The sequence below is a fragment of the Nothoprocta perdicaria genome, unplaced genomic scaffold, assembly GCF_003342845.1.
Source record: "Nothoprocta perdicaria isolate Ctin4 unplaced genomic scaffold, notPer1 scaffold_115, whole genome shotgun sequence".
Taxonomy (NCBI): Eukaryota; Metazoa; Chordata; class Aves; order Tinamiformes; family Tinamidae; genus Nothoprocta; species Nothoprocta perdicaria.
In genome coordinates this window covers 652,559-662,958 of record NW_020454261.1, presented here as the reverse complement: position 1 = coordinate 662,958, position 10,400 = coordinate 652,559, and positions in this window count along the sequence as shown.

Genomic DNA, 10,400 nt, shown 5'->3' with positions numbered 1-10,400 from the left:
TGATCTCAAAAAAAAAAAAAAAAAAAAAAAAAAAAAAAAAAAAAGGTACAAGGCCACAAGGCCATGGTTCTTAGCATTATTTATTTATACTCCCCAGTCTTGTAATTTAAATACTCATATGTAGAAGAAAATGCACTCAATGTCCCAAATGTCCCAAATGGGGACAGGATACATTTCTAGGGTATGATGATTCACCTGTGATTTTGGTGGGCGCAGAGCTCAAAGATAAAGGACCTGCTGCAATAATAAAGCAGAAACAGGGATTGGAAGTTTTCTGAAGCCATCCACTGTCTTCAGGGTGCCCTCAGGGTTGAATATAACACAAAGGGAAGGGGAAGACTTTACGCTGCTCAGGTCCATCTCCATCCTGAACCGTAGCAGCAGAATTGTCACCATTACCAGTTCCACTCCCACAAACATACGTAATTTTGTTCTGATAGAACCATGTCACCAAGATTCTACCTGTCTCTTCTTCTTCACAGAAATCCATATACTTAGACTGGCACCTCTCTTGATAGCTATATTGAGCACAGAGAAATACTGTGGGTCAAGAAATGATTTGTTTCATGTCAGTCATCTTCACCCTGTAACGTACCTTCTCAGTGAAGACTATATGCCAGGCCCCTAAAATGCACCCCTAAAATGAATCCCACCTCAAAAGGTGGATGCTCAGCTAAGGATAAATAAGGAGGATGCTCAGCTAAGAAGTGGGAGCAGGTTTCAAGGACAGGGAGGTTCCTTAAGGCTCTAATTCAGAATTGCTCAGTGGTGACTATCCAGAGCAGAGAAAGAGGATACACATGGAGAAGTAAGGGCAACAAGGAAACCCCATCCAGGTCCCAGGCACATTTCCAAAGGGAAAAAAAAAAAAAGACATTGGCTGAGCCCTTAGGGAGAAGGAACTGAGTTTGTTTGTTTTGCACAGAGGGTGAAAGATCACAGCAGGAATTGAAAGCCTGGGAGAGGAAATGGAAAGCAGGGAAAGAAATGGAAATGGAAAGTAGGGATAGAAAACCCAAGCGGGGAAGATAATGTCAGATGAAGGATGAGAATCGTGGAGCTTGCTGCAGGAGATACCACATGAGTGCTGTGCACCATACCAGGACTGTATGTCCTAGCAAGACACAGAAAAATGAGGAAAAATGGCAGCAGCCTCCCTGAGAACAGCCTCTGTGCCCAATTTCCTCTTCCCAAGATGTTCAGCTCCTGGGAAGAAAGCTGGGGCCCTGCCCTATTTGCCCAAGGATCCTGTTGCTGAATCGCAGAGCAGAAACTGTTGAACTTGTCAGTTATTCTTTGGCACCCGCAGCTGTGTCAGGCTTTATAAACAGGTTGGACCAGCCAAGCTGGCATAAACCCCTGCAGTATCCCCAGGGTCCTTCCCTTTCTGTTTACCTTGCTTTCCTTTATGCTAATCTCTCCATCTATATGAAACAGACAACATTCATGTGAGCAGTTTTAGAGGGAGCGTGACACCGATAGGCTCTGTAACACAGCTGGGCTGCACCACTTCTGGCAGCAAGCCCCAGCTCTGCTCTGCACCAAGCCCTGGAAGCTCCTCTGCGGCCTTAGAAACTTGGACAAGGTCCCTCAGGGTCCTGTCAGGCCCCAGGAGTGGGATCATAAAGGTAAGATGGAAGACTTCTCTTTTTAGCACAGGTGGTGATGGTACTACTGCTGCCCACCTCTTACAGAGCAACCCAGAAGCTACCTAAGAGGCAGGAGATGAGATTCATCCAGCTGAAGTCCAGCCCTGGACTTCTGCCCTCCTGGACAGAGGCCTCAGCTGTGACAAGCAGACCCCTTTCTCCCCATCTTCCCTGTAGCAGGCAAAGATGAGGACCAGCACAGCACACAGTGCTGCAAGAAGTCCATAGCATTGCCATGAAGATGTCTCTCCCATACAAAGAGGCATAGGATCCTCCTGGGATAGACTTGCTTTGGTGGTATGTGTATAGGTAAAATGGTTAAAACACACCAAATAAACTACACAAGCCTGGGAGAAAGGAGTTCAGGAGGGAAAGTGAGGGATCTGGTGTGGGTGTCTCTCCTAAGCTGCTCGCCAGCAAACCAGCTTAGTCCCAGTGAGCGTCCCACTTAAGCCCTGAGCTTCATAAACGGATAGACACCACCACAGGTAGTATCCTAGATGCATCGATAATAGATTTAAGCAATTGCATGTTACTGGAAAAATCAGAGTAACCACAGCACTCGTGACAGGTAGCGAGTGTCAGGTTGTGTCCCTTCCATGGACAATGATAATTCATTTTTCATTGTGCAGTGGGAATGGAAAGAAACCCTTTAGCATCATTAAAGATCAATGAAGTCTTGCAATACCCCTAAGGTATATGTATGTTACTATATTTAACTTCCTGGGTATGCAAAACGAGGCATGGAGATACAAAGCATCTTGCCTGTGGTCATAGAGTGAGAACACACTGACTTCAAACTGGTGCAACTGGGAAGCCGGCGCCTGCAGTCCTGCCTCCCTGTCTCCCACTCTCAGCATTAGGTGACAGACGGGGTTGACTAAATAAGTTGGATAACCACAGCTCACTTCTCATCCATGTCATGATTCACATCCCTTAATCACTGTTAAACAGATCAAAAATGAAATTACATGCAAAGAGATGGAAACTACAGAGTCTAGAAAATACAAACATGTTCTTCCCCATCAAATTGAATTAGGTTTGCCAAAATCAGAGTGCATTGATCTGTGATTCTAACAGTATGCTGATAACAAATTCTCATGATAGACTTGGCTACGAAGCTACTCGACTAGACTATAAATTGGCCCCTCAGCACATTTTGCCAGAGTGCTCTTCCACAGACTGCCTTTATTCAAAATCCAACACACAGCACCAACGTTTAAGGTCTCCTCACTCTCCACTGAGCATCCAGACGAGAAGTGAGGCAGGCACCACGTTGGTATTGACCACCAACCTATGTTAATAGCAACACACCAGCTTTAAATGCTGTCTAAGCAAACCTGAGCATGTGCTAGGGAAAGGGCTTTCTATCATTTGGCAAAGAAGCTTTTTTGTTTTCACGCTGCTTGCCTTCACCTCAGTGGAGATGGGGATAAAAAATAGTGCTTCATATCAAGAGCATCACATAAATGGACTATCATTCCAGCAAACTGGCACTGCACACATACTACACAGTGGTATTTGCCTTCCTGCCAGCATCCAGGCTTTGTCCTCGGGATCTAGGAACATGTTTTCTTCTTTTTTCCTGGCTCATGGTGGTGAAGTCATGCTGACCTTTGGTTTGTCCTGCTGCCAAATGATCACAATGAGTACAAATGGATGGAAATGAGAAAATCAGAGTGGAGCAGGTGAGTTTTTAAGAGGGAGAAACAAACCCTGAAATGCAAGGAGAGACAGAAGGAAAGGATTTTCCATTTGTGCTGAATGTCATCTGAGCTTGGCATCCACCGACATCTGAGAGCTTCTGAAAATGTGACTCCCCTGAGGGTCAGAGGACRTCACAGAGTTTAAAGTTACACAGAAAAATGGCAGAGGGCAGGCAGTGCACTTGTATTTGTCTTACCCCAGATTTATCCTTTCTCTGAGAGCTTTTCATCCAGAAACCATCATTGCTTCAGGAGAGAAAGGCCAGAGCAGGTTTTTGGCCTGATTTTCAGATGTGCTGAGCACCCACAACTGGAGTTGAAGCTGTTGGGATCTGCAGAGACCTAGCACGTTTGAAAGCTGAAAAACCTCATTTAAAATCATGTGCAGCAATAAGAACTCTCCTAATCCCTGAGATGAAGATGCAGGCAGGTCGCTGAGAGAATGCACATGAGTATATGCCCCAGTATGCCCCAGCCATCTGATGCTGGCCAACTGTAAACACCAGGTAACTCCATATAGAGATCTGCTCCAGGCATTTCCTAGGGGGACCAAACGGCTGGATTGCATACAGCCGGGTGGAAATCACTGTGTAATTTCACAGCCTAACTTGTCTCAGGATTTTCATGTAGAAAAGTCATTTTCTCTAGGTTTACTCTCTTTTAAAACCCAGTGAGTTCTAGCAGTGCAGTGTGGGCACAGTCATACAAGTGTAAATGCAATTATATATGTGCAGCTTATTCTGCCTAGGAAGATATTATAGCAGCGTGAGCATAAGATGGACTGGGGGTCCTGGTGCAACAGGGATCAAAGTTTGTATCTAGGCTCCTCCAGCTCCAAAGCAGCAGCATAATCCTGGACAAGGAGCAGAGCAGACAACTTGTCTATGCTTAAGCGGACTACTGATAAAATGTACTTTTCAACCTAAACTGTTTCAGCAATTTTACAGGTTTACAGCAATTTTATCACCTGCATAAGAATTGCTAACCAGAGGCTGTAATACAAGAAACTCCCCTGATTTCTGAGCTGAGATTCAGGTGTAGATTCATGGTCTTTAGGTTAATTAGGTAAAACTGGAATAAGCTGCCTGGTTAAAGTTTCCAAAAATCTGCCCACAGTTTGGTTTTGAATTTAATTTGGCTGAACTGGTTTTAAAACTGGCTGGAAAAGTCTATGTGTACCCTGACTGTAGGGCCAGAACAGGCCAGGAGGATTACCTAGGAAAGGCAGATGTACAGATGTGGTTCCCAATGCAGTATTTCCCAGAAGTGTCCCCTCTTCCAGAGAGGGTGGAGTGCTTTCCCTGATAAAAGGCTGCGCCAAGCAGACATTAAAGGGAGGTTGTTAGCAAAGATCAAAAGGTAGGAATGGGAGATAGAGCTGGAACATTTGCAAAGTTACCTGAGCCTTCCAGTGAGAATGGAGAGATAGCTGCTGTGATGCTAAATGAATGGGGCAATCTAGATAATGATATCAGAATTAAATTAATTAAGAAGATTAAAGAAAGATTGCAAAATTAATGGCTGAAATTCTGGCCCTGCTGGAGTCAATATGTATTTTGCAGCTGACTGTGGAGAGGGCAAGATTTTGCTCCCAGTGACACCAAGACAAAGGAAATTGCAGACTGAAGGCGACTTTACAGAGGGCAACTTAATTTAAGAGATTAAATTTTTTTACTGGCATCGTAAGCACAGAATTGGAGCCATGCACTGCTGGAGCATCCAGCAGAATTAATAAAGACGCGGATCAAAACCGTAGCTGACAGGCACAGTTATCCAGCACACACTAGACATATCTGTGGTGACTTCAGCCCAGCTGCAACAGGACAGACGAGACCCCCTATGCCATAAAGACTGGCAGGACGAAAGGTTCTGCACAGAAGTTTCTACTCTTTTAAGGTATTTCATTTACATTAGAGAGTATTATTTTCAATAACAGCTTTAAAATAAACTAGAAGAACAGAGTGAGCATAGGTAGCAAAGCGATATGTCGCAGTCTTTGCAGCTGCACAGACCTCCATGGCAGTCACTGACTTGTCTAGCTACCTTGCCTCAGATGCTAGGCAGATCATTAAAAATATATATGGCAATTGTTTCTAGCCCTGGAGCCCCATTAACACCTTCTCAGCTCGTCTCCCCTGTTTTGGGTTTCACCAACAAGTCTCTGTTTTGGAAGAGCATCGCCAAATGTTTGGGGAAGGGCTGGGTTTATTTTTAATCAAGCACCAAAGACCAAAATTTGCAGATTTCATCAGCAGATGCTCATGAATACAGCTCTTGTAATTGCTCTTGTAAAACATGGGAAAATGCTCTTTATTGCAGAAAGACGGGATATTCTTCTTTTCTCTCACCAGTGCAAGAGAGAGAAAGTGTTTTTCAGTAAGAATTCAATTTTGCAGGGTGAGAATAATATGTTACATAGTTGAATCACTTTGATGTCAATTTTATTTTGCAATGGATTCATAAGCCATTCATATAGCCTTTTACATTCCCTCAAAATGTAAAAGTCTAGGCACAATACAATGTTATCTTACCCTTTACCATAATGATGAATGATAATGAGAACACATAATAAGATTTTACTTGTGCCCAAAGAAAAATCTGCTTTACTCCAGATGAGAGGAATTTTGCAGATCAAATTAATATTATAAAATAGTACAATTTATCAAAACAATATGGCTTTTCTTCTCTGAATCCATTGCAAATCACAATGTCTACAGTCAATACATGGTGAATTATTACAGTCTGAKGGATTTTTTTTTWMYTTTTTTTTTTGTCAGTCCCTGGCCATGAATTGTCCAGGTTGATAAGAGTAAAATAAAATAGCTCTTTCCACTCCTGTCCATCATATTGATACAATGTAAAAAATCTAATATTAGAATGCTAGGTTGTAGCTGTTACATAGAAATGTTGGTTACTGCTCAATACTCAGTTTCATCCAAGGTAAAAGTGTCTNAAAAAAAAAAAAAAAAAAAAAAACAGGAATCTAATTTGGTCTCTTTCTGCTCTGTCTGAAATGTATATGTGTAAGGAATCTAAGTAACAGCATAGTGCTTGTAATATGTTTCTATGATTCTATGTTTTGTCACAGCAGTTTTATTTAGCTTCTGTTTATTCTTCTATCCTGATTTTAACACATAGCCTAAAAGCAAATTAGTAGAAGTGTGAAATAGTGAAGAAAAAAAAAAAGTGATAGAAACTGAGGATGGAAAGCTGAGGGTGGAAAGGTTTTCTTTGCTGTCTGATCCAGCACTCTGTGCATCTTCTCCTGAACATTTAGTTTGGTTTTGCTTGCTGAAACTCAAGTTTTCCAAGCACATTTTTGGTGGGAAGCCTTGCTTTGTGGCAATTACTGCACAACTTATGCTTTTTTTGATATATATGGTTTCAATAAAAASAAATCATTCAAAGAGCAGTTATAATGCTATCAGTAATAATAGTAACAAAAACATCAACGACAACATCAATAATAAAACAGAATGGCCAAATGAGGCTGAACAGACCTTATATTAGGGAGCTAAGTCATGCCTGGTGCTGCTGATCTTCCTTTCCTGCAAGGAGAGGAGAGCAGAGATATTTTTATGCCCTGGTGTCACATGCAAACCTTTGTCCACTCATCTGCACAGCCGCAGAGATTCTCTCTCTTCCTCTAACCCCTCCTAACAGCACAGCCTTGGTCATTAGCCAAAAAGGTTTTGTCAGATACTTGCTTTGCTCCTGCTGTCCTGACTGTGTCACCCTGTAGATTTTCTGGGGCTTTGCCTGCTCCCAATATCTGTGTAAAGCGCAATTCCTCAATTCCTTGTAATTTTTCTATTTTTTTCCTCCTGCTATTTCTGTCCTCTTTCATCATGGATGAATTAACATGAAGGAAGCTGATGGGGCTAATTATTTCCAAGCAGGGAATTTTGCTGTGTTAATTTCTCTTCTTGGAAGTCTTTGTTATCCAGTCAGATTGCTCCATTTTGCAGCTTATATTTTAAAACCTCTTCATTCATAGCACCTAATCCTTTTTTTCTTTTTTCCTTCCTTTTTTTTCTTTTTTTTTTTTTTTTGATCATGCAGGGAAAACATAATTCTACATAATTGGGACATAGAGGCTTTCGATGGAAATTATGCATGGTTGCAAGAGAGATTTTGCTGCAAATGGAAATGTATTCAACAAAGCCGTAGTCATGGCAAGAGTCATAGAGAGACACACATGAAAGGTGAACTTAGAAACAAAATGCAATAGCCTGAACAGCATGGCAAAGTGTCACCCACTTACCTRTCTGTCTGTTTCCAGACTTGAGCAAAATAAGGAATCATTCCACAGTTCCTACAACGAGCTGGGAATGGAAACGGTGGTTGGGGTAAGAAGATGGAGGGTGCTAAATTCAACTAGAGTTGTGACACTGATGTCTTGCCCAGTGAGATGTCCCTTGTGTTGCAGGGCTTCAAGCACAACCATGCAGGTGTACCTGGGTCTCCAACTGTAGGTGATAACTTGAAGCAAGGTATCTTTGGTAACTGCAAATACTTAACTAAGAGTTTTAGCAAATGGCAGAAGAAACTTTTGCTTATGCACTTCAGTGATATAGCACCAAAGGTCATAACTTAGTGCAAATAACTCCATTCCTATCTCATTTCCTAGGTAGATGGAGTCTGGACACCCATAGAAATGGGTGGCTTGAACCTTGAAGAGAAGATGTGAAAAAAATACTCTATTGACCCTATAGTCAAGAACTGATCGAGAGATGGTGCTGCCCTTGTCTGGCTGGTCCTCCCCTGGCCCATGTTCTTGCTGGGATGTGTGTTAATGCTGACTTTTTTTCTTTACTGAGATCACTATCACTGCTTTGCCCAAGGCCTTGAACAAGGCTCTCTGAACACCTACCTCCGGCCGGGTGCCCTCCCTTCTCTCACAAACTCTGTAGAAGCTGAAAGGTAGAAGAAAAACGAAAAAAAAAAAAGCAAAGAAAGAAAACACAAACACACACACAAAGCACCCCTCTCCCCTCCCCCCAAAAAGGCAAATAAACATTTTAATTGCCCAATTATTATTCTGTATCCTGGGTAATATTTCTCCCCATGTCCCCTCACCCAGTGACTGTAAAACCACACCTTAAATGAGTAAATGACATTAAGGTAGGTAAAACTTGGCAAGTGTTAAATGTTTTACACTGGAAATAAAATCCAGCTTCTGAAGCTCAGCTATCTCATTTCTTCATCTTTTCTTTTTTGCTAGGCAGGTTTAGGCTTAGTCTGTGTGGAAACCTCAAGGGGAAATCAAGGGTTAGTTTTCAGTCAGCAGAATCTTTTTTTCAGAAGCTCCCAGAGATATTCTTTCAAAATGAGGAAATGGCAAAACTCTATGTCAGGAACTAAATCCTTAGTCTCTTCCCATATGGTGTGGTTGTGTTAGGTTCAACTATCATTCGGTGATATTTGTCTGATAATATATTAGCATATTACTCCAATATCAATCAATAAAAAAAAAGTTWAAAAAAAAATTGTTCATTTCTGTAGGCAGATAAAACACCTCCTCTATCTTCCACTTTGAATAAATTCAGATGTTAAAAGAAGTGGCCTGGCTTGCTTCCAGTTTAAAGTAATTCTATTCCATTTACCTGAAATTCTCCTTTCAATACACCTCTGTTGAAATATTTGTCATCTCTCAACTGCCTGCAATGGTTGCAAAACATTACAGGAGCAATATTGGCTCTGACAGGGCTAAGTAAAGAGACAGGATAACGTTCCCGAAAACATCTTCCTATGGGACAAGTCTGTTTCCCTAAATGGGAGTTGAATTAAGCTAACATAAGTGCTTTTGAACATCTCAGGGCTCTCCTAATGCATTTTGCTCTGAGATGTTACATTTCTTTAGATTATTAGTCGTCTTGAAAGGCAAAACTTACATGGCAAACAAACAAAAAATAACAACAAACCCAAGGTTGGATCCCTAAGGATAAATACTATTAAATGTTATTGATCAGCGTATGTGATAAGGATGATTTCATTCTTGCCACAAAGATTTTTTTCCTGTGTTTTCTTCCTTGCAATATTTTGCCTAATATTCTTCTGGAATAGAAGTGGCTTGAAATCACAAAGAAAGCAGAAAGCTGAAGTTAAAATGCTCCTTGTATTTCGAGCAGTGTTTTAGTACAGCTGTTTGGCAAGCACTGTGAATGCTTATTACATTTTATTTTAAGACCCAGAGGCTTCTTTCATAAGCTTATCTCCTTTATTGCTCCAAAACAGCAGCAAAAAACACCACTTCCCTACCTATATACCTATATAATGCATTACTAAGTGAATCCAGCTCAGAAACGAACGTGGGATATCTGTATCTTCCCTCATGCTACATCCCAAAGTAGAAGCTGCCTTCTTCTTTAGTAGAAGTTTAATGACAGCGGGGATTTTTTTACCCCTGCCTCAACAAGTCTTTTAACATTATTTTTTCCCATTACATTATTTAGGTACTTTGTAAGCCCTCCAAAAGTAAGAAATGGTATAAATCTGAAGCTACATCCCATAAATACCTAGTCTTTCTTAGAGTGGCAATGTGGGGTCATGTTCATGATCTCTCCTAGCAGTAAAATGGCAAGAGCAATGGGTGATCTACTCAAAGATGAGAATTAAGAAAAATAACTGCAAGTATCTATTCATCAAAAGACCAAAGACCTTCAATACATAGAAGAAAAAAAAAAAAAAAAAAAAGCTTCTATTCTCCAAATGATTTAAGAAACCTACAGATACGGAGACATTTATTAATCATTGTGGTCTAGCTTCATTTAACGGGAAGAAGAAGTGAGGGAGTTTTTCTACTACCTGAAACTGGGGCCTGAAGGTGACAGTTTTGTCATCGTTCACGGATGGCTTTGCACCCCTCTATTCCTGGGCATGTGGCTACCCTTTGAAATTCTCAGGCAAGGGTTTTTTTCTGCTCATAACCAAAATCCAAACTAGAGTGCATGCCAAAAGTGCAAGCAAAACACATTTTTTTTTAAAAGCTAACCTATCCAATAGCATATAAATCTAATCTGTGGGTCAGAGCTGGAAAAAAAAA